This window comes from Ochotona curzoniae, unplaced genomic scaffold (assembly GCF_017591425.1).
Source record: "Ochotona curzoniae isolate NIBS_2020 unplaced genomic scaffold, NIBS_Ocur_1.0 contig_4501, whole genome shotgun sequence".
NCBI lineage: Eukaryota > Metazoa > Chordata > Mammalia > Lagomorpha > Ochotonidae > Ochotona > Ochotona curzoniae.
The window spans coordinates 15,640,248-15,666,788 of record NW_024466307.1 but is presented as its reverse complement, the minus strand read 5'-3'; positions in this window follow the sequence as shown (position 1 = coordinate 15,666,788).

Here is a 26,541-nt window from a genome sequence, read left to right as displayed (position 1 = left end):
CTCCTAAGTATATATATAATCATTAAAAATTCCATAAACTATCAAACCGTAAAGGACAATTACTAAAATATTGATAAGATTCCTACAGTTCTTTAAGTATGTGTTAAAAGGAATTGTAGAAGCAATCATCAGAACTGGGTCTGGGTCACTTAGTGTGTCTTTTTGCTGTGATGAACTTAGAGGGACATGTAAGTCAACTATGAAGAATGGACAGGAAATAAAAAGACCTCAAAATGTGTGGGAGAGCTTTAATCAAACAACTGCAAACTCACAGATTCTATATGGCTGACTATATGCCTGATTTTTAAAATATGTTTTTATTTTTCTTGGAAAGGTAGATTTTCAGAGAAGAAGAGACAAAGATCTTCTGTTTGGAGCTGAGCTGATCCAAAGCCAGGAGCCCTGAACTTCTTGGTATTCCATGTGGGTGCAGGGCCCCAAGGCTTTGGGCCATCCTCCACTGCGTTCTCAGGCCACAAGCAGGGAGCTGGATGGCAGATGGGCCAGCCAGGACATGAACCAGTGCGCATATGGGATCCTGGTAGAAGCAAGCTGAGGATTTATCTACTAAGCTGTGATGCCATTCCTTGTATGCATGACTCTTATACTAAATGTGACAGTCTTGCCTTGGAGTTACAAAATTCAAGAGCATGAATGTCTGCTTTTTATTCTTCAATGAGAGGAAATATCAGATGAACATATAATAACAGAATCTGCAATGACTTCTACATTTTGGGCAGAAAGCCCACTAATCAGAGTAGTAATACAATCCCAAAATTGTATCACTTAAACCCTGATTTTATTTTTGGAGTTAGCTATTTAGACTTAGCTGTTAACCCTTCTTGCAATTGAAATAATTTTGGTGGCCAATGCTGGCTTCATTTGTGCCTATAAGGTTAGATTTTTATCACATAAATCATTATTTTAATTTTTTTCTACCAAAAATGTAAAACTTTTGGGATATAAATTACAAAGCTATGTAATTCCCAAATGGCATAGGCAAGATCCTGACTGAATATCAGTAGTTATAATTAAAATCATTTTTGAACTCTTTCATAATAATGACAAGTGTACTTCTTTAAGATGAAGATTTCAAAATTCATCATCTTTTGATATATTAATAGTTTTCACTTCAGCCCAATAATTTGTTAACCTGTCAAGACTATGTCAAGTACACGTGGAGATTTTAAGGCTGACCACAATATATGAATGTGAATTTTTAATCAGAAACTTGTGTAATTTTTCAGTGAGCACTGTGCCCTATTAAATTTCATTTCTCTGAGCCATGAAACTTTACAATATCCTGTTGTTTCCGTGTTTGCCACTGCCAAGGTATGATGCCACAGTTCACGCAGATTTGTGCACAGTTCACGCAGATTTGTGCACAGTTCACACAGATTTGCATCTACTCAGTTTCTTACCCCACCATTTTTTAATATTTATTTATTTTTATTTTTATTGGAAAGGTGGATATACAGAGGAGGAGAGACAGAGAGAAAGATCTTCCGTCCTATGGTTCACTCCCCAAGTGGCCGGAATGACCGGTGCTGCACCGATCCAAAACCAGAAGCCAGGAACTTCTTTCTGGGTCTCCCTCGCGAGTGCAGCGTCCCAAGGCTTTGGGCCACCCTTGACTGCTTTTCCAGGCCACAAGCAGAGAGCTGGATAGGAAGCGGAGCCAGGATTAGAACCTGTGACCATATGGGATCCCAGCGGGTGTAAGGCGAGGACTTTAACCACTACACTATCACACCAGGATTTACCCCCACCATTTTAATATTCATCTAACACATTTCAAATCCAACTATCTGATGGAACCTGTAACTTGCACTTTAGGCTGCTGTCATGTGGTACTGCATGAACAGGATGTTTTGCCTTCAAATGGAGTGATGAAAATTTATTTTCCCAATGAAAATATTGCTTTTCTTGAATTACATTGACAAATATGAATGTATATATTCTTCAGAATGGTACAAACTGTATATGGAACCACTGTAAAATAGAGGTGACTTCATAGTCAGACTGGCAAACATTCAAATATTGCCAACACAGGACATTTTCAAAATATGATCATATACAATTATTTAAATATTAAACAATTTTCCTTCATTTCTGAAACAGAGATAGAATGGAATATTCTTTTATTGAGAGTATAGCATCTGGTAGTATCGTTATTGTTACTATTATTATAACTATTATTATAATGCCTCTAAAGGATCTTTTCAAATTATGATAATATATATAGGATTCGGAGTTATTATTGTAATTATTGGTATTGCGAAGCCTGTATAGGACATTTTGCAAAATGTAATCATTACAGGGATCCAGAATTATTTAAATATCAAAACAATTTTTCCTTCATTTCTACAATGGAGATATAAAGGGATAGTATTTTCCTGAAAGTATCGCATCTGGCAGTTATTGCCATTAACCTTACTATTTCTATTATTATGGTTATTATTATAGTATATGGTGGTTGTCTCTTCCTCCACTATTGCAGTTCTACTTTAATTCTTATCATTTTGCTACATCCCTCCCTTCTCTCTAGAACAAGACAGAGATTAATGCAGGTGCATAAAGCTATTTGCTAAATCAATCAATAATGTATTTCAGAATACATAAATCTCTTCATAAGTAAATGGTAAGCAGTGGTATCCTACATCGACTAAACAGAAGCAAAAACAAAGGCTGTATCTTCTGTGTAAAAATAAATTTTAATTTAAGTAATTTAAAATAAGAATGTTGACAAATAGAAACAGGCTTTAGAATTAATACTGGTATATTATGATAATTAAATATATTTAATATCATAGGTAAAATGATTGCCTCTTCTCTTTGTTAACAGATATTAACACAAGATAAAATTGTTTTATCTGAAACATGATAGGTTCCAAGTGCATGTATGTCATCAGCACGACAAAGAGAAAATGATAATGCAAATAAAAATAACTCGGATCTAAACCATTTTTTTTTTTAGCTTTGACATATAAAGACATGACGACTGAGCACAGAATTGAAGCATAATGTCAAATGGTGAAGGAAGCTTGGAACAAGGACATGCATCAAAAAAAGGAACCAAAATTGGGAGGGAAACCTAAAATAAAGACAATATAAATATATAGAGACAGAGAAGCAGATGACTGAATGACCAGCATAAGAAAGGATATATTTTCTCACACAGAACTTATGTAAGTAACTAGCGTTTCAGATGGTAGGTAAGATTATATTGCTTTTATTTCTTCATGGAAATTGATGGTAACCTGTACGATAAAGACAGTTGTTTCTGTAGTGGGGAACATTGTATGTATATTTGTACGTGTGGGGAGATGACGAGCGGTTGGCGACAAATTAAGGAATCCGAGTATAGAAGAAAACCTTTTTAGAAATTAACTGCGTATTAAAGAAAAATGGAAAAGGGGGTGGTCTTGAAGAGGGTGGAAATAACAGATCAAATTGTGCTGCTGTCACAGTAGAATGTAGGATCCACGTATTTCTGTTCATGTGAATGAGCTAGGCGTTCTACCTCTGAGATAATGCAATTGACCATAGGAGCAGCAGTGTGAAGCTGGTGTGGTGGGCCATGATGGAGCACATTCATTGTGAGGATCAAAGGACACCCATGACATCACTCTTTCTGGACATCATTGTTTCTGGAGAAACAATCTGAATCCTGGGATTCTATCACAGCTGGGTTGGGTTTTTACAGAATTATGTTTAGGAAATCTGGAAATATAGGATTCTTGAGTTGACATCCAGTTTAATAAAAATGGAATAATCAACTCAAATGATGTCATTCGATTGCTTCTAAGGATGAGTCAGTTATTTAAACAAAGGAATTACTAAGTGAGTGCTGATCTTAAAAAAAAAAGTCAGTGTTTATTATATCCATTTGTTTAACAGTTATTTGTAAGATAGTTTCTCCTCTTACATTTTAGCTGGTTTATTATTTTTATTTATTTATTTATTTATTTTGAATTGCTTTTTGTTCAGGACCTAATTTTAGTGACTTCAATAAGACAGAATGATCAAGGTGTGGCAAGTGCCACGTGAGACTGCCTCAGTTCAAGTCGGGAGTTACTGTAGACTTGCTTGAACATGTAAGGGAGGTGGGCCGTCAGGGAGCAGAGTTCTTAGAGGCAATTGCCTCCGTGGATAACTTTCTAAAGTGCTGTGGAGCCTTGCAGCGTCCGTGATTTTGAAATGCCCTGTGATCTTATGCCTGTGGGTGACATTGGTGGAAAAATCTGCCCTCAGCATGTTTTATCTGCTTTTGAGTCTCAGAATAAATTAGCCATTGTGAGAGCAGGCTGACATAATTGGAATTCATTCACTATGGGCCAAACCTGAATGATAATATAATCATTTTCTTTAAAACCTTAACCTTTAAACTGCTTTCCCTAACTGTCTAAGAATTCTCAAGTGATCTCAAATGGCAGCTAACCTATTTCCATTTATAATAAGCATTTCTAAAGGCATACCATATAAGCTGAATATAGAGAAATAAATTTCACAATATGAACATTCATTCATCTACTCTGGATATCTGCTGCTAAAATTTATCATCTGTCATACATTCATATATAAATCAGGTATATCAGACATTCATATAAATGTATATGTTATATATATATAACCGTATATGATGTTATATACAAAACTGTATATATAAAACTGTGTTGTTTTAAATATTTAAATACTTCTACATAAATAGGAAAATAGTGAAGTCTTGGAATGATTTAATTTTCATTCATCAACTGAGAAAAATGAAAGAAATTACACTCATTATTGCCAATTTTAAATGAAAGGAGAATTGTATACGCTACTGCTGAGACAAACTTTCCAAAGAACAATTTGGCAATAAACATGGAAACTTTCACAAATATGCATATATTTGACTCAGCAATTCTGTCTATGAATTTATCCTAAGGAAATAAACATGATGAGTCTATGCTAGTATTACTTTGTTAAATGTAGTGAAAACTGAGAGGCAGAATAATCTTAGTTTGTTCAAAGCAGGCAGTATTTTAAAGAATATATGCTACATGCATAAAAAAGAATAATCTGCAGTCCTTAAAATTTTATGAAGCAAGGATATTTACTATCATGGGGAAATGATCACAACGTATATTTAAACAAATTAAGAATAGACACCGTAAAAACACATTTGTAGCTATTATATCTATGTAGCTGAGTAGCAACAGTTAAGGCTCTTGACAGAGTAGGTGTTGAGTCTATACGATAGACCAGAATGAAATGAGTGTTTTTGAGCATGGTCTTCTGAGATAAAAAACTTTCTTGTGGGGTATCTTTATGGATGGAGGCAGTAGACACAGAGGAAGAAAACAAGAAGCAAGCTGCTGCGGAGGGTTGGTGCTTCTGTTCTGGAGCGTGCTGTTTCTGTGCTGAGACGCCCCAGTCCTCTGTGTGACCGCATGTCCATTTACAAAGCTTCTACAAGTTCATCAGATTGCTTAGATTCCAGCCCCTGTGTCTGGGGAATGAAATCTTCCCAACCTAGGGCACATGTTGGTCGACCACAAGAGAGTCCAGAGTTAGAATGGTTGTTCAAGAAGACTGCCTGGAAAATTCTATCGGGCAGGGATGTCGGGAACAGCTGGATTTGGGAAGAAGAGTCGCAAGTGAGAAATAGTGCGGTGTTATTCTCAGGAGGTTGAAGCAGGAGTGGGCAGGTGGAGGGAGGCTCTAAAGCGCCCCGAGACAGAGCCAGATGTGTGTTTAGACCTTGTGGAAGACAGTTCCCTTCTGTGTTGGAGATGATGACCTCGCAACTTCAGTTACTCAGCAGTAGTGAGCAACATAGACTAGCATTTGCTAAGGAGGGTCCAGAGAAAGAAGGAAAGAGAAGCAAACCCATATATCCAGGGGCTCTGCTCTGGGTCAAGGACTTGATTCAGACCCAAATTATTTTTGCAAGTGGCCATTTATTTTATTTTTATTGGAAAAATCAGATATACAGAGAGGTAAATGCAGACAGAGAAGAACATCTTCCATACACTGATTCACTGATGAACTGCCCGCAATGGTGAAACTCAGTCAGGGGCCAAGAGCTTCTTCTGGGTATCCCATGCAGGTACAGGGTCCTAAGGCTTAGGCCCATCCTCGACTGCTTTCCCAGGCCACAAGCAGGGAGCTGGATGGGAAGCAGGGCCACTGGGGCAGGAAACTAGGCCACTGCGACATGAACCAGCACCCATGTGGAATACTGGTGTGTGCAAGGTGAGGACTTTAGCCACTAGGCTACCATGCCAGACCCACCATGAATAGCTGTTAATAAGATTTATGTATTTATTTCATAGTCAAAGTGTAAGGAGGAGATAAAGAGATGAGGGAAAGATAAGTGAGAGAGAGAGGGAAGGAGGGAGGAGGGATTTTCCACCCACTGCTCCTTTCTCTGGATGCCCCCAATAACCTGTCATTAGCCAGGCTGAAGCCAGAGCCAGGCCCTCGATGTTGCCTTCCTACATTGGTGGCAGAAAACCAAGTACCTGGGCTGACATCTGTTTGTTGCAAGGTGCACTGGGAGGAACCTGAATGCAAGAGCGTAGTCTGGATTTGAACCATGCATTTCAACGTAAGATCAAGTCTGGCCCCTTCTTTAAGAGGAAGTTGTATGTATGTCCTTAAGGCATCAACTGCAAAGTGGAAGATGCAGCTGGGACAAGGCTGCCACAGAAAGCTAGAAAAACTGTATCAGAACATCAGACAGCTCCGACGAGGAGATGTGATAGGATTTGTTGGGGAAGAAGTGTCTCCACAGACATTTCTTAAATATAGATCTCTGTCATAATCTTAGAAGTAGAATGTTTAGGAGAGTTGATTCTGCTGATTTTCTGTTTTTTCCTTTAATTCTTTCAGGTGCTTGTTTTCCTGTAAAAGAGAACAACAAAATGAGTAAAACCACAACATTTAATCTAAATTATATGAAACAATTTTATAATTGTGTCAAATATTGATCCCAAGTGCTGATAAAAGTCTCAACTTGTAGAGGATAAAGCTGCTTTCTTAAAAGTAATAACTCATCTATATATTTTAAGATGCGGTTGTTCATTTTACATTGATATTTATACATGAGCAAGTAAAATGACATTCTGAAGATATTATGCTGCGATTTTTAATTTCATTTCTAATAAGAGATATACACCATTAATATACAAGCACATTAAATTCAATTGGGCAATTTGAAGATTCTTTCCAAATAGTTTTAATTTGTTTAAAATAGACTTGAAACTTAGTTTGAATACTTTATTGCCAAAAGATAGGCGTAATGAGTAGAACTTATCTTTAGAATGTCTACAACACAGACCATGCAAAGTCCATGTCTTAATTTGACAATTGGCTACAGCGTAATCATTTCACATTTATCTCTCCAGCTGGTCAGCAGAAGACAGGATGAGAACGTCTATAGAAATGTTTTTAATCATCGTTCATTTTCCACTCGATCTTGTGGTTGGATAAGATCCAGTAAGACTTTGTCTTCCTCGTATTTATCTGATGCTAAAGTGTAAGAACAGGGCTGAGAGGAATTCTACTTGTCATATATAGAAAATCTTAAAGTTAACCATTTTTGTCATTCTAGGGCTGTTTAAGACCTCCCATTTGGCTACAGAAAAACAAGGTGGTTTCCATCTTTTCAAGACACAAAGCAGTATGTTGTTCCTGAGACATATTGGCCTGCCAAGACTTCTTGGCAAAGAGAATTCTCTGGCTAGTTTACTATGATAGAACAAATAGTCTGAGCAGATTGTCAATGAATTGGGATCTGAAGTTAGAGCTATTTGGTGGATAGGGAAATTTGTTATTTCTTCTCTACTTTTGCCCCTAAAACTATGACAGCTTTGAAGATTGTGCTACAAATCTCTGGAGAATTAATACTGTTACAACAGTTGATATGTTTTGCATTTGTTTAATGTTATGAGTTGCTTGTTTATTTACAAGGATGTTTCATTATTAAACATTTACTTTACCTGATTTAAAATGCAATGCATGTTCATTTGGATAATATCAAAGTGTTGAAAGCAATACATTATAGTCATTGTTAATTTCACTGTCCACATTTACCAGTTGTTAAAATTTGGCTGCATAAAAAAGCCACTTTCCAACTTCATGGGTAGATTACATCATTTGCAATGTGTTAATTTGTATTCTGCTTGGTATGGTGTCACATTATTGAATACACAGTTTATCCACTCATAAAATGCTCTGAAATATAATATTTAAGTAACTTATAACATCTACTCATATCACAGGACAACAGTGTATTGGTGATTTAATGTGCCAATATCTTGAAAAATGAGACATTCAAAATTACTGTGATCATTGAGGCAGAAGCTGGCAGGCAGCATCACCACCTGAACTCTTCCAATCAAGTGGGGATTTGGGGAAAGAGGTTACAGACTCATGCCTAGCCTTTTCCATTAGAAAAACATAAGTTTTCTTTCTAATTAACCCTATCAGTATTGAAACTTTCTTCTCCCCATCTTCCAAGTCAATTTTTCCACAGGTCCCTGATATCATTCTCACCCATGCTTTCACCATTATTATTCTCCAATTTCTGTTTTCATTTATGATTTACTTATTTTCATTGGAAAGGCAGAATGACAGAGAAACGAAGTTACACGAAAAAAGATCTTCTGTCCACCGGTTCACTTCCCGAAAGGTCATAACAACGGGAGCAGGGCTGATCTGAAACCAGGACATAGATGCTGGCACTTGCAGGTGGAGAAAGAGTCGACTGAGCCATCCCATTGGCTCTGTCATTTTCGGATTCAAGATTGTTTCTCAGGCCCAGTGCGAGAGCATAGCGGTTAAGGTCCTCCCCTTGAACGTGCCAGGATCCCACATGGGCACCGGTTCTAATCCCAGTGGCCCCGATTCCCATCCAGCTCCCTGCCTGTGGCCTGGGAAAGCTGTGAAGGATGGCCCAAAGCCTTGGGACCCTGCATCTGCATGGGAGACCTGTAAGAGGCTCCTGGCCTTGGATTGGCTCAGCTATGGCCATTGCAAACACCTGGGGAGTGAACCATGCACCTGAAGATCTTCCTCTCTGTCTCTCTTCTCTGTACATATGCCTTTCCAATACAAAATAAATCTTAAAAAAAAAAGATTGTTTCTCTGTGGCTGTTGTATTTTACCATACAAAACAAATCACCAGGTTAAGCTGCAGCTCTCCCCATTCTATTCCTCATTTTGATCATCATTATCTTCTTCACTGACTCCACAGTCTCTTCTTTGCACATGTAATCATATTTCTTTTTCTGACACCATTACAATAAACTACCCTTTCAAGTCACCTATGATACCTATAATATTGAGTTATAGATTTACCATGCTTAGATAATTTATCATTGTTGATTAGTGTTTATTTTTCTTAGAGGTTTCTAAGTGTCTTTGATTCAAATATTGGTACCCTGGTATAGAAGGTGGGTATTTTAACTGGTGTATAAATCACTGTGCTAAACACCTATGCTGAACTTGTCTTTTGATTACAATTTTAGTGAATACTTGGAAATGTTAGTTATAACAATACAATAGTGACAAATTGCTAATGTGGGGCTCAATGCACTAGCCTAGTGGCTAAAGTCCTCACTTTGCATGCACCAGGATCCCATATAGGTGCCAGTTCATATCCCAGTAGCCCTGCTTCCCATCCAGCTCCCTGCTTGTGGCCTGGGAAAGCGGTTGAGGATGGCTCAGAACCTTGGGATCCTGAACCTTCACGGGAGACTGGAAGAAGCTCCTGGCTCCTGGCTTCAGATTGACTCAGCTTCCAGCTCTTGTGGTCACTTGGGGAGTGAATCATTGGACGTAAGATCTTACTCTCTGTTTCTCCTCCATCTGTATACCTGACTTTCCAATAAAAATAAATAAATCTTTTTTAAAAAAAAGTTGCTATTATGAAATATTAATTCTAAACATTTAAGTATATTCTTACTGATTTGTGCCTACAGCCACCTTGCATTTATGATTCATTCTTAAGTCTCTTGTATTATTTTGATAATTTGCCAGTGAAGTCATGCTGTTTTCATTCATGGTCCACACTGAAGCCGAATTACCACATGTGGTGCTTAGAATTCCCTAGCTGTTCATCATTTAAAGGTAATCCTTCATTCTTGCTCATCCATACACGTCAGCAGCTGAGACTATGCCGGCTGTGGCTCTTACCTGAGATCCGATCCATATATGACTCTGTGGTGTCATCCTCCTTTATCCTAGGCTAAACCTAGGTATTGGTCTATCAGAATGTGGGAAACTCCTGGGCGCAGAGCAGTGTTGCCCAGCTCCTGTTTCATGCATCCTGTGATCCCTTTACGTCTATGTCTTCCAGGTTGCTGTGTAGACACACGAGGTTATTGGTGATTCTTATCCATGTAACCTGGCACTACTTCCTGACATTTCATGCCCACCTTTCATTTCTTCCCTGCTCCCAGTTAGCAGCTCTATTGGTTCTTTTCATAATCCTCCCCCTTTTTTTTTTTTTTTACAGTTTAGTACCCCTGGATGATATGATTTATTCTGCTTTTATACTATTGCATGATTACTCTTTTTTTTTTTACCTTTCCCACCTGTCTTCTCATTGTGCTTTCTATACTTATAGCAGCTTTCTTTCAGAATTTTCTAGATAAGAAAATTTCTAGTTAACAAAAATTCGAGAATTTTCCACCAGAAATACTCTTTTCTTGTAGCTCCCTTTCTAAGTATTGGAGTCTTGGTTTGATCCATTTCATGGAGTCTTCTGGGATAATATGCTACCCTCACGAAATAATACTTTGCCTGCCAGAAGGCATCCGATCTCTGCAGCAATGCAGTAAGGTACGAGTAATTGTTGTTCTTCTTCAGCAGATGAGGAACTTGAGCGCCTCTCTGAGCAAAGGGCTGGGCGCTTAAGGACTGCCCTCCGAGTGGTGCAGACCAGCTGCGAGATTTTAAGTAGCTGAAACTGTAGCTTTGCTTTCACATGGGGAATGGATATAGGCAACAAGATACTGTTGAGGAACTACTGATATAGCATTGACATGGAGAAATTATTTTACATCATCTTAAATAATCAAAATGTGAACAATCAAGTTCAAATCTGGTTCCTGAGCTCTATTTACATTTGTCTGTGTCTCCAGTGGGTCGTCTTGTGTAGACTCTGTTATCATTTCCAAGGTAGACATTCATGTAGACTTACATGAATCAATCTGAGTATCTCTGAAAATATTTTCTGTTAAAAAAAATAAACTTTCCTAAATCACAAAGACTTTACAAAAAATTTCTCCGCTGTGCTCACAAGGCACTCTGGGATGTGGCTTTGCTGAACTCTTACCACTATTTACTCATAAAGTTCTTGGTTTTATTGAATTGCAAACCCCTCTAGGACAGAAAACTTTACTTATCCATCAATGTGTCCCAGGTGACACACAAGAGCTAAAATAAATGTTTGTGGAACAAATCTGTAAATAAGCCTGGTAGAAGAAATGTGTGTCAGATGCTTTTGGGTGGATCTCAGTGATCCCTAATTGTCTTTCCTTTTTGTGGAGATCCCAGCAGACGGGAGCAGATCAGAACAACAGAACAGAGCAGACAAGGCAGAGTAGGGCAGACCAGACCAGAAAGACTGGTAGAATAAGGTAGACCACACGAGCAGTGTAGATTAGAGCTGAAGAGAGCAGGTTAGAAGAGGTCATAACTTAGCAGATAAGACAAGACGAAAGGGGACCAGAGCAGTGCAATAACAGAGAAGTCCAGAGCAGAACAGACCAGATCAAACCACACAAAATGACTGAGACATACCAGAACAGACCAGTCCAGGCTAGATCAGAACAGACCAGCACACACAAGCCCGGTACAAATGAGACCAGACCAGAACAGATCAGTGAATGCTGGAGCAGAACAGACCAGACTAATGAAAGGAAACAGCGTGAAGGTGTATGCCTTGGCTGCCACCGCCGCTGTCTGTGGACTGCCCTGCTGTACTCTGAGGCTACACAGTAGGTACAGAGCTGACCCATTACATCCGATTTGAGTTCCAGCTGCTCTGTTTCTGAACCTGCTTTCTGTTGATATGCATTCCAGAGGGAAAAGATAGTTACTCAAGTATTCGGATCCCTCTCACCATTGTGGGGGACCTATTTTCAGAGCTGGTTTCTCCTTTAGATCTGTCCTTGTTTAACACAAACACTTGGGGAAGGAATTAGCATATGGGAGAAATCTACCTGTCTGTCTTTACCTTTTAAATAAAATAAAATTTAATTAATATAACAATTTAAAAAAAAAAAACTTTTTTTGTCTGAGTTTGCCACGTAAGTGTACTATGGGTCTCTGTTATCTGGACAGGTAATCATTTTCACAAACTTTTGTGTGTATCAAGCCATGGGCCATTTCCATCAATCCTCCTTTGACTTCTGTTTCTACCAACACAACCTTACTTATGCTTTTACAACTGAAGACTAAGGGTGCAGAAATAAGTTGTCTTAACTCCCCTTAAAATAAATGGGGCAAGAAGACAAGTCAGACACGTTTTCTGTGATATGTGGTATTCCACTATATAGAATACAATAAAAAAATGTGTGAGTGCAATTAAAATCTTAGGGTATCATTGTTGCTTCTGGCCCATGTTGGTATTTCTAAAAGACAGTGTTTTTTCCACTTTTCAATTGTTAAACTCTTTATTTAGTAGAACAAACAGTAAGTCTGTCTTCTTGTCTAAGAAAATTAAAAATATGTCATTTACAAAACTTAGAAAAAAGGAGAAAGCAAGAGGGTCACGAGTATCATGGTTTGCTTAGAATTCTATCAACTATGAGAACTCGTAACATTAACAAAATAATCAATTATTTAAAATTAGATAAGGTTGTAATATATTTAAAGATTTTTTTGAGAAGGATTATGGACACCTAATAAAAACCTAGTAAATAGAAGCATACAACTGTTTTGTATGATCAGTGTTGACAGAGAAATTCTCAGTTTTGAGATTTTCATTGATTGTTCTATTCAGTTCGCTACTTCAATGTGGAGTTGCATGCTGAGAAGGATCACTCTGTTTTGCATCAGAGCATGGCTTCTCAGTTATGCTGGGATTGTGGAGAAAGGTGTAAGTAGACCACGCAATGCTCAAAGGGACCCCTCTTTTCTCAGTTAGGAAACATGCTTTGAAATTTTACTTTGGAGGTCTGCCAGAAATCTCATAACCCTTCTGCAGGATTTTGTGTCTTATTCTGTCCTATGAGATACCTCATTTGACCTAACTCCATCTTGTCCCACATGGCACATAACTGTTGGAAACTGTGCTGCTGGAGTTGCCCTGCCAGAAACTCGTGCCTATTGCCTGAAAGGACAGGCTGTGTTCTTGAACTCAGCCATCCTTCTTGGTGCTCATTTGATCAGTGTAAGCTTGTATGCTTGTATGCATCAACTCTCTCTCTCTCTCTTTTTTCTCTCTGCTGTGATGTGAAAATGGAAGACCACCAAGGTCATAGTGCATGAGCTGTCATCACAAATGTGGAATGCAAAGGGAGAAGCCTCCTATGGGCTCACCTGTTCCATTTTCCTTTGAAAACTGCACCTCAGAAACCCTTAGTAATTGAAAAACCTGAAGGGTTCATTCCCTTTCTTAGTTCTCTTGGAGACAGACAGCTTAATGCTGAGTGGCGAGTTTTACAACTTCTAAGGTTCACAAAAAGAGGTTGAAAACCAAATGTAAGTTACTTTGGAATGTGGGGTTTCTGAGTATAGGCTATTTTCTGATTTCAACATAAATCTGAAAAACTTCAACATTCATAGTAGAGATCTCTCTGATCAGTTTTCATGTGGAGATGTATTGAATATGCTGTTAGCCTTCCAGTCTGCTCAATTTTTCATAGCATAATGTCAGTAAGTTTCTATAGGTCATTCCTACTCAAACAAAATTTCATGAGATTTTTTTTTACTGCGATTAAATCATTTCCTTGCCTCTTCATAAGCACTCCACATGTCTTATTGCCTATTCTCAGGCTTTATTATCCAAGAAAATGATCATTAAATGAAGTATTTTTCTCTTTATGTAACACACATTCCCCTACTAGAGCAATTATGCATTGATTTCCGGAAAAATTTTCATTATTGCTTCTAATCATATTGATTGATTCATTTATAATAGTTCCTACCTAAGTTCTATTTTAATATGTTTTCCACAGAAAGGTAATTCTCAAATCATCATTTCCAAAGCGTTCTAATCTCGTACTAATATTGGACATAGATTTACTGAACATTTTCAAAGGGTCATGGACTAGGTAAAAAATAGGCAAATATTATTAATACCTATGAAGATTATCTTTTCTTGCAAATATTTCTTCATGTATTTGAAACAGTTAAAGAGAGAAAGGGGAGACAGAGAGAAGAAGAAAGGAGGGAGAGAGCAAGAAAGAGAGAGAGGGAAATTCTACATTCAGTGATTTAAATCCTAAATGGTTGCAATATCTGAACTTGGGCCAGTCCAAATCCAGGAAGCCGCCGCTTCTTCCAGGTCTCCCACATGGATTTAGGGGCCCAAATATTTGGATCATCATTTACTTTCCAATGAATGTTAGCAAAGACATGGTTCAGAAGTGGTATGGCTGGGATTCTAACCCATGTCCTTTCGGGATACTGGTGTCACAAACAGTGGCTTTAACTATTATGTCACAGTATTAATTTATATGAAACAGTTAGGTACATATAATAGGAAAAAATATTGGGTGGAGTAGACACAGCTTTGTTATATTACAAAGTACAGGATAAAAACGTTCACATACAGTTTTGCTATGAAGAGTTTGTATGAGAATTTCTGATGCAGTTCTTCTTTGTGTGGTTTTTTGATGCTAGCAGGGATTTGCTTTGTTCAGCTGGCTCATCAATGTTGTGCTCACTGTCTGAAGAGTGAGATTTTGTTTTAGTTCACTAATCATTATGCTTCCACTTGCCAGAAGTTGAATCAATAATTTCTTCTTTACATGGACTTAAAAAGTAAATCTTGAGTCCAATAAGTGCTTTGTACATCCAAGTATTTCTAGGGCATGACTATGTTAAATATAGGGCAAATTTCCAATTGATCTTCACTCTTGTAAAGCTAAAACATGTGAAATGCCTTATAGATAGAAAACCCACCAGTAAAACATTCTATTCACAGTGAAAATAACTATTACTCCAACTTTAAAACACGATTTAGCTTACTTGTATAGTAATCTAGTCATTACAACAGCATGAGTACTAGTTGCATAAATAAGGGAATTATATAATATAATGCAAGACTAGTGAAGTTTAGCAAAATCATTATTATTTCTTGGTCTTGATTTTGTAGTCAAATATGAAAAAATCATTGGAGTTTGGAGAATCTGTGATTTGCTTCTAGGGGTAATTGCCTGCAATTGAACGTTGTGTAAATTATGGGGAAAATTATGATTTATTGCATCTTTTAAAGTCTGTGATATAATATCTGTTATTAGTATTAATGACAAGATCTATTATCATTATATATGTAGTTAGCACATTAGCAACAATTTCAGAAAAAATAAACTTCAGTTTCAGGGAAAGTCCTATTTATGGTGGGGTATAGACTGCATTCTGTGTTATTCTTGTGCTTCTGGAAGATAGTGAAATTGGGCTGCTTCACAAGTTTCACTTGCTCTTGCCGACATGTTCAATGTCCCTTCTGGGAACAAGGTTGGGGAATTAGTATGATTCGGTCAATGGCCACACTAATGTCTTGGGTTAGGATACTCAATGTCAATTGAGTTTTTGCCAATTACAGGATTACCCTTCTTCAATTCTGTGTATAGTATTGGAGAGAAAAGGCAAAAACCATATTGGAACACCTCAAACCCTCCGCAGCACTTAGGAAGCTGAAGAAATAGCAGGGGTCATCTACCTTCAAATGCCCAGAAATTTTAAGTATTATTCAAGGGAGGGGAGGCAGACAGATCGTGTGTGTGTCCGTGTGTGTGTGTGTGTGTGTGTGTGTGTTCCTTATACTTGATCTTAGCCAAAAGGCCAAGAAGCGATGTGTGTGTGTTTCTTAGAGAGAGAAAGAAAGTCCTTCAATCAGCTCGTTTAGTACGGAAATGCAAACACTGCTTGTGGCCAGTTAAGCCAAAACCAGGAGTGAGGATGCCAATGCAGGACTAAAGTTAGGTACTTGGCTGTGGAAGGAAGCGCTCTCACTTTGTGCATAAAACAGTAGGGTCAATGTCTGCCCACATTTTGATATGGAAAATTAGGAAGAACACTCATGTTACATATGAAAGACTTAATTCGTCCAGGTCATAATTTTTAAAGAGAAACTTTAAGTAAATAGTGATGTCTAATTGCATTCTTTCATTTTATCGAGTTTTTCTTTGATCAGCTTTTAAGGAATATCATATTGGAACCAGAAGAACTATGCCTCTAATATTTTTATACTTACATTTCTTTTGCAGGGGAACAGTGCAGTAGACGAGTCGCTAAAGTCCTTACCTTGCGTATGCCAGGATCCCATATGGGCACCAGTTCATATTCCCTGCTTGTAGCTTGGGGAAGCAGTGGTGGATGGTCCAAAGCCTTGGCACACTGCCCCCAAGTGGGAGACCTAGAAGAAGTTCCTGGCTCCTAACTTTGGATCAGTTCAGCTTTGGTCATTGCAGCCATTTGAGGAGTAAATAAGTACAGAAAAATCCTTCTCTCTATCTCTCCTCCTTTATATGTATCTGTCTTTCCAATAAAATAAATAAATTTTAAAAAAAAGAATTGTAGTTCTGCATTCTAGTTATTCATTTATTTCCACTATTTGCTAACAAAAAAAAAAAACACTATCAGAGTATGTCATACACACACACACACACACACACACACACACACACACACACCCTAAACAAATAGAAAACCTGGAACTCTGATTTACTAAGTTCCACATGCTTTCTAAGAATTACCTGTAGGCTGCAAGAATCTGATGGAATAAATGAAGGTTACATCATCAAGTGCAAGATCATTAGTTTCTCATTTCAAGAGATCTGTAAAAGAGCATAGGGTAGCTATGCTGTGCTAATTTCCAGGCATCAATATGTGAATGTAAAAGCTTGACCTGTACATCCAGTCAAACTTTAAAACAGTAAATGACAGCTAACTTCTCCGTTTCGAGCGTATCTTTACTGAGTATCAGACAGATGAAATAATGATTACTCTGAAAAGGAACCATCTATTTACTATTTGTTACGTTTCTCTTATCCGTTGAAATAAAGAAGGATCATGTTACCATTAGCAACTCTACTTGACATCATCGCATGTCTTGCAAAATAAACTTGAAATATATACCCATGCACATACAAAGATGTATGTCACCATGAGTAAAGTGTCTATTTTACATGTATACTATTGAAGCCGAATGTAGGAGATTATTGCATAGTTCTAACTTGAAATTTCAATTTTGTGTTCCTAGTTCACTTATTTTCAAAATGGTTGATTTAGAAAAATATATATATATTTATACACACACACACATATATATATTTTTTAGGTATAAACAGATATAAACACGTATCTCTGAAATTCTTCTCTTCCCAAAATAATGACTAATTTGTTTTTATCTTCTGGGACTTAAAGGGTTATATCATTAAGAAAAGCCAAGTCTGAGGAGTTTTTATTCTTCTTTTCTCACAGGAAGCAGTTTGATTTGTAAGAAAGCACAAGGTATTAGTATGACTATGTGTTTTAAGACTAACAATAGATCAAAAACTATGAATTGAGTTTTATGCCAGTGCTCAAAATTTAACACATGCATTTGACTCATTTGCCAGTTAAACGTATGCAATATTATCACTGATCCCATTATCTTGAAATTCAAAGATTTTAGATAATTATCTGTGTAGATGAGGTAAAGAAATTAATCACCTTCATTTTATATGAGACATTGGCATTTATGGATGTAATGGTCTCTTAAAATCTTTCAGGAAGTGGTTCTTAAATTGTGATAATAAGCGAACAAAAATTAATGAACCTGCCCAAACTGGAGCAATGTGTTAGCATGTGATTCTCTGCCAAAATGCTGTGATTAAGCTTTTGCTTAAGGATGTTTCTGATTTTAATTTTCACCTTTTTCATATTTTACCAAAAAAAAAAAAAGTATGGCCAAAGAAGCTGCCTGTGGGTTTCTATTTGAATTAGCACTTTTTCATGGTGTGGAAAGAATGGTGCATTGAGAATCATAATTATTTTCTTTCAGATATGGATCTGGATTCACTAGACTAAAAGTCTTTCAACAGAAAATATTTAAGAAATAATTTTACTCTAAATAATTTAGGAAGAAGAAATACATAAACTCTTGTGAATAAGCAATTAGCATCCTGACACTTTTATGTTAATGCTTAATGATAGCATGTGTGGGGACACAGCAAGCAATATAAACTTTGCTAAAAAGGAAAAAAAAAATCACAAAGCATAAATCATTCAGATGAACTTGCTTTTCCGTCAGCAAGAGAGTTACACATTTGCACTAATGGCACCAGCCATAGTGCTGGAGCCCTTTTTCTTTAAGCTCCTAATTCAAGTTCTTTCCCTGAGTTATTTACTAGTTTCCCAAATCACTGTACTATTATCTATTCCCTTTTTGTTCTTACGTTTTGTTCTTATGTTTAAAGCAAAGGGATTTTTTTTTTCCTTCTCCTTATGTAACTAAATTCTATTTGGACCATGTTATACTTTGTTCGTGTATGTTTGAAAACAACTATGAACAGTACATAAAATCTGACTCTGCCACTTCCTCCATAAAATCAGTTTCCCATGTAAGGATACTTAAGTAAATCAAGAGTTTTCTAAAATCGCTCACAATAAGTACTTGTTAAGATTGGGTTACAGGAGAGGTGGATAGATCATAGCAAGTTCATTTAAGAAGAGGGGTGGGAAGTGAGTATTGCATTATCGAATGGGAAATGTGGGATTAGCAGAAAATGTTCAAATGTCAAGTTTATTCCCACTTGTTTTTGTTCCTCATTATTACTATAGCAACAAATTAGTATCTGATTTTTTGCTCAAGTTTGAAATCATGTTGAAGAACAGTCTCTTTCTAGAGGTTGTTTCCAACAGTGTGTGAGTGTGTGTGTGTGTGTATGATAGGAAACAATTTTTCTCCTACTGCAAGTGTTCATGAGCCATTATTAAATACAGAAAGTCTGAGGTCAGAGCAGGTGAGCACTGCCTCATTGCAGATGGAAGGTAAGTGGTGTTTTTGCATACGGTGGTCTCCAGGGTGCCTGAAGTGCTCTTAGGATTTCCCACAGCTTAACTCTGCTAAAAACTAAGCCATGCAAGGCAAACATGAACAGAGGACATGGGTTAAAGAAACTTTTGGGCTCTCAATAGTGTGGAAAATAAACCTGTGGGCTGGAAAACTTATTTCAGATTGATTAGGCAAATGATGCTTGAGAAAGCTGTTTCCACTTCAGAATCATTGACTTTCTACAGCATTCTCAGTTTGATTTTGAAAACTCTTCCCTGCCAATTGTGTTACCCTAAATGGTTTTTTTTTTGGCATTATGTATGTGTTGGGTTATTGTATTTTATTATATATTCTTAGTGTACCTGAAATAAAAGTAGCTGAAAAATTGCATTAATGAAAGTATGAAAACCTGTCCAGAGAATGCACAAATCTGGCTTAACTTGGTAAGTTTGGACTTTCCAAGTTAAACATACGACTGGCTGGATAGGGAAACTCAGAAACTCCAAATGTTGTTGGAATTATGCTGTTGTCTTTTGGGAGTTAGCTTTTGGACCTTTTTTGGTTCAAAATGTCCACAGGGCAGAAGCCATTCCAAGGTTTAGGTCATGATATCATTTCCTATTGAATGTTGATCAAGTAGTCTTCTACTTTTTTCTTCTAGGATTTAAATACTCATATAACCAAAGCACACTTCCTGAAAGCCTGGCCAGCTGTCATCATGATTATATTTGCTTCTGATGAATTCCTGAAACACAGATAAAGTTAACCTAATTAACAGGGTGGGGACATGGGAAGGTCAGAGCAAGACATAGATTTGCTGACCATGATGAGGAACTCACTCATTTATTTACACATTCCAAACCCCCTAGGAATAGTAAATAAAGTGGCATGTAAAACTGCATGTATTCATTGTGTACAATGCGAAGTCTCAATACGTGCACACAAATACACATGGATTAAAACAAATCTCATCAACAAACCATGGGTTCTCATAATTAATCTTGTGTGGAGATGACATTTAGCATCTACTATCATAATGAGTTTCAAGCATCCCACACATTGTCATTAACTAGATGTGTGATGCTGTACAGCAAAGCTTCAGAAAGTATTCCCCCTGTTTATATGAAGCTGTGCACATCTTTGTCAGCTCATTTCTCCTGGGATTCAACTTTGTTTAGTATCCATATGTAAGTGAGGCTCTTCAATATTTGACTTTCTCTGTGTGAATTAATTCACTTAGAATAATGTCTTCCATTTTGTAGCATATGATAGGACTTGCTTATTTTAAAAAAGATGAATAGTATTCCATTATGCGTATATGTACACGTATATCACGGCTTTTCATTCGTTTATTCATAAGTAGACATTTAGGGAGAGTCACATCTTGTCTATTGCGTGTAATGCTTCAAACAAACATGGAAGAACAGACATCTCTTTGACTCACTGCTTTCATTAACTCTTTGCGTGATCCCAGACATGAGACCGGGTAGTCCTATTCAATTTTTTTTAAGGAGCCTCCATTATCATACACTTATCTTCATAAATAATGATGATACTTACATATATTCCAACAAACAATGTGTAAGTATTCCATTTCATTCTGTAGTCATCAACATCTTTTGGATAATATCCATTCTAATATGTGAGAAGTTATATCATTATGATTTTCCTTATCTTTTCTAATATAGCCTCTGGGGACCATTTAAAAAGTGGTATTTTAATTTATTTGATATGTTTAAAATATTGGATTGCTTCCAGATTGTACACCCTCAAACACCTTTACTGACTCAGATCTTAAATTAACCCAACAGTGATAATGCTGGTCATTTAATGTGCATCTTGCGAGAGCATTTTTAAACATTGGATTGAATTTGGCACTTGGCAATTCATGTCATTATTTTATCTAACATTTGTACTGATAGAATATACAAGTTCAATATGACGAATAGTTACCATACATGTTGAGGTATGTTTAATGATTCCCATATATTTTGTGATGCCTAGGTTTTCTGACAAGTTCTCATTAAAACATTGGTCTTATTATGCTCTGCACTCACAGTTCACTCACCTGAGTATATCATAAGATGATGAATCATTCCTTCTTTAGAGATATGCTCCACTCTTCTGGGCTAGGAACCATGGAAGGCAAAAAGCTGCAAGAAAGTGGAATGGCTTTTCTTTGATGTATGCATTTGATTAATTAATTAAAAGGGAGATAGAGACAAAGAAATATCTATATACACAGAGTGAGTGTGAGAGGCAGAGATCGAGCCTGAGTGAGAGAGACGTCTGATGTGGTGGTTCATTGTCCAAATGCTTTTAAGAGCCGGTGCTAGACCAAGCCAAAGGCAGGATCCAAAAACATAACCTGTCCATCTGTGTTTCCCACGAGGGTCTCTGAGACTCAACTATTTCGTGTATCATGGATCTTTTCATCCAGATTCCAAGTTATTCAGCTGCATGGTCTGTTGACTGACACAGTCGACCTTAGAGTCCTCATTTGTCTAGACACTCACTGTTAAAGCTTGACCAGAAGAGCTGTCCAATTTGCTCTGTGCTCCATGGTACTAGAAGTCCTCTTCAGGCTTCAATAAACTGGTTATCATGTCCCCCAGGGGCATTTGGTCATGCTATGTACTGAAAAGGCTTTAGCAACTGAGGAGGCACATTTCTGACCAATGCACTTCACAGTCAGATCTCTGATTTTCACTGTGGTTGGCATTCTGAATCCAGTGATCCAGACAGGGAAATCCCCAAAGAAACCTCACCAGAGATGACCCAAGACCCAGCTCCTGTGTGTGTCAGTCAGCGCAACATCCTACCAACGTCCTATTTAGTCCATCACCCACAACAGCCTACATATGCTTCATCTAATTTTGTAAGAATGCTGTATGTCTATTTGGTTCAAAATTGTTCCTGTTTATATCTTACAGCTACAACTAGGCTTGTGACCTGTTTTTCAACTCATCCTATGTGTAGTACTTTAATTCTGCTCTTTCCATTTATCATAAATATTGATTATAAGTAGCCCTTGGATTTTTAGTGCTATTAGTACCTAAAGCCTTAATGGTACTGCTTATGAGGGAACAGTCTGAGAAAATAGGAAATCTATTTTTTTTTTTAGTTCTCATTTTTACTTCCAGCTATAATTTGCTTTTAAAGCTTCTCAAAGTTTACTATACACACTTATCAATTGCAGATAACAGTACAATCGATAACCTGATTCAGTGTCATCTGTATTGTTACTCCATTCAACAGTTTTTTTTTTAAGATTTCTTTATATTTTTTTTGGAAAGGCATATCAGATTTACACAGGGTATGATCGAGAGAAAGATATTCCATCTGCTGGTTCACTTCCCATACCCACAATGGCGAGAACTGAGCTTATCTGAAGCCAGGAACCAGGAGCTTCTTCCAGGTCTCCCATGTGGGTACAGGATCCCAAAGTTTTAAGCTGTTCTCCAATGCTTTCTTAGGCCACAAGCAGGGAGCTGGATGGGAAGCATGGCAGACGAGATACTACCCATGTGGGAGCCTGGAGCTTGAACTATGAGAATTTAGTCATTGAGCCAAGGTCCTGGGCCTGCCAGTACACATGGCCAACAGCAGTAGATTGATCATGTTGAGGATGGGTTTTACGCTGTAGTTCTTTGTATAATTATTTCCAGCAGAATCAACATGCCTAATTGTTGTACCTCTACTGTACTTGGATGGGTTGTAGGGAAAAAAAAAAGTCAAAACTGACGCAGTATCTACCATTGACCACAAATACTTCAGTGGTTATTTTGAGTCTGAATCATCAGTTTGGACTGTAATTTGACATATGATTAGTTTCGAGACATATAATAAGTGAGTGGAAAGGGCTTGGTTAGTTTTTAAATTGTCATTGCTCACTGAAATTATCTTAATTCATCAGAATTTCCAAAACCCTGAAAATAGATGAAGATTCAGTTTTGTCACTCCACTGTGGGTAACACTAAGGGAAGAAGTGTGGATGAGGGTGGCTTCTGTTGCTTTGGATGAGCGGTCTTCACAAATAGTTTCTCTAGCACTAGGAAGCCCCATCACAGTGAACTGGGCTACATGACTAATCTTGAATTTTTGCTTGATCCAGCATTTGAAGAAAATAAAAAACAATCATAAATACATAATCTGTTGTGAAACTTTTTTGTTTTGGTACTCTTTCCATTAACTCAGTGTGCTCAACCACAGTGATATAAGGGTCATAAATGCCTGCTTCCTGATCTTAAATGTAAAGCGATCAGCAGGTCCACATTATAAAAAATCTAATACAAGTACAGTATATCAAGATTAGAGAGTTTTTTTTTCTGATTATTGGATGTTGAAGTTTATTCTAACTTGGTTTACATCAAGCTATTTGACCGTGTGATTTTTTTCTTCTTCCTACTGTTCCAAAAAAAAGTGGATTATTGTCTGTGTACTCGACTCAAGTTTGTCATCCCTAAATAAATATTGTGAGTATAATATATAATTAAATTCACATATTGACTTGTTTCTCCTGTTACTTTCTTAAATATTTTTGCATTTATATTTTCATTAATTAGATTGCAGTTATCTTTTATTGTGATTTTCTGAACTAAATAGGAAAATGAAGTAACAATAGGTCTATAGGATAAATTGGAAAGTATTTACATTATTTTATTTTCTGAAAGAAGATAGATTTTATTACAATTAATTTTTTAGCATTTGATAGAATTCTCTAAATAAATCATTTTCATCAGAATTTTACTTTTGGCATTCTTAATTATAAGTTCAATTTCCTACTTTTTACAGGAATACTAAAATAATCAATTTTATATAAAATGATTTTTGCCACTTGGGGCTATTTGAAAAATGAATCCTTCTAATATAAGCTGTCAAAGCTATGGGAGTAATTATGTTTGGAGTATTTTCTCACTCTTGATCTGTTCCATGTCTGCAGTGACATTCCTTGTCACAGTTCTGAAGTCATTCTTTGTGATCATTTTTTCAAGAAGTTTGTCAGTTTCATAGAGCAGTAGAAAAAGTTAGTTCTTTGTTTCATCGACTTTCTTGTTTTACCTTCCTATTATATTCATTGTTTTGTTGCTTTGGCTTATTTTATACTTCTAATAGTTGCTATAAGCGGGAGTTTAGATGAATAATTTGTGAATTTTTCTTCATTTTTAAAAACTGATAGTTTTAATCATGTTTATGATGAACATGTTTAAATTGTGTTAATGGAATTTTTCTTAATTTATTTACTTTCTGTCATAAATAGGTGTATTCAAAAGTTTTTTATTAAGTTGCACAACTTCTACATTTTCATGAGTATCAGTGGTATTTCAACACATATGCACAATGTAAACTCATTAAACTAGCCTGTCTCTTACCATTTTTGTGTTTGGATAAAGGTATGCCTCTTCTGGCTTAAATTTCTCTTGAAGCATAACTTATTTGAGCCCCACAAATTCTAACACTGTTTGCTTTATTTTCACTGGTTTCAATCTGTCGTAGACTGCTGCTTTGACTCAAGGGTGATTTAGAAATTTGTCCCATAATTTTCAAGTGTTTGGTGATTTTTTTCCAGTTATATTTTATTGATTTCTACTTTTGTTTCTTTATGTTTGGAGAATCTAATGTAAGTTGTTTCAATGCTTTTAATTTTTCTTAGATTTGGTTTATTGCCCAGGATATGGTCCATCTTGATACATATTTTAAGGCTTCTCAAAAATATTCTTCCATTTATCCGAGGTGGTTGTTTAGATCCATTGATTTTTGTCTGGCTCTTCTATCAGTTATTGAGGTTTTAACTATGTTCCAATAAAACTTCATTTGCTAAAGCAGATAATAGTCTGAATTTGTCCCATATACCAAATAATCCTAAGTTATATGTAGATATGCAAATACAATAGAATAAAATTGTTTAATAACCTGCTATTTATTAAAGTGTATTTGACCAATTCTTGAAAGGACGTATCTAGGTCAATGGAGATTGCTGAAATTTTATTCTTTTTTTTTTTAAATGGTTGTCTGTCTTAAATTATTTTTGGCCTGAAGCTATTGTGGATAGAGTAAGATCTGAAAAATGTTAGATTATCAAGTTATCGATTTGACCAGCCATTGAAACTTTCTTTCTGCAAATTCCAGAGTGAACCTGTTTGGTCTGCACTGTCATGCAATGTTGGTTTGCAAATTACTTCTCATCCCACCAGGACCACTAGAAGCAGAATCTATGAGCAGGAAAGTTTGTTGAAAGAACCACAAGTGTGACTCAGCAATACAAATTGGCAGTAGTACAAGTGCAATGTGAGATTCCACTGATTGAAAGCACATTCTAATTATAAGGGGGGAGTGAAAAGTTGATAAGTTGGTATAGACACCAAAGCCCAGGAGCTGAGATTCTGCAGTGAGTCAGATCGGCTGTGATGGGTTGAGGTTTGCAAGGACTTTCTTTTAGAAAGAGGGACAGAATTTTCACAGTGTTTTTGCAGAAGGTATCTGTTCATGTGAAGTTAGTTTTGGGGAGTTTTTGCTTATAACTTGTTTCTCGGATGAGGGGGAAACTTCGTGACCGTCAGCTTAGCAGCTAATGACTGAGCAACTCTAAAGAGAAAAGTTGCATGTTGATCCCCCCAGAGTGGGAGGAACAGCTCAGGAAGCTGAGAACACGACGAGGGAGTCGCAGTGGGAAATTTCCAGCCATTTAGGGTTTCTCATATTTGATTGCACTGATCGTAAGTGCTCTTCAACGTAGAATATTTGCCAACATTTTAACCTCCCTCACATACTTTTCATGATATTAAATGTTTTAAGCAAATTAAAGATGATTAGAAGATACATTGAGGATTTTGTTATTTTTCGTACCGTGTTTTGTGGTCGTGAAGAAAAAACCTTGAAGCAAGCTAAATATTTAAATAGGAAAATATTTTATTATAGGTTATTTAGGAGTAATGCATCCATTCTAAAAATTACAAAAGATCTAACAAGGCTTAAGGAAATTGTTCCATTACACTCCATCCTACTATTTTTTTTATCACCCTCATATCGTTTCCATGATTAGCATATTTTGTGTATATTTGAAGTGTGCTAAATAGAAACATCTATAAATATGACAATCATATTTACAGAATAGGCCCAGGTACTTTGATCAATACTTTTCATATTTATCTACACTTACTGTTTTATAAGGCCTCTTGTGATAGTATTGACACTTCCACCATAATGTATAAGGAAAAGTTTTGGGCCCGAGAGTCTGAACACACCCAAAGTATAACAAATAACAGAAGCTTGCTCTCAAATAGTTTGATTCTACAACCCACATTCTTACAAAATGCAATTTTTCATCCTTATTTTTAAGC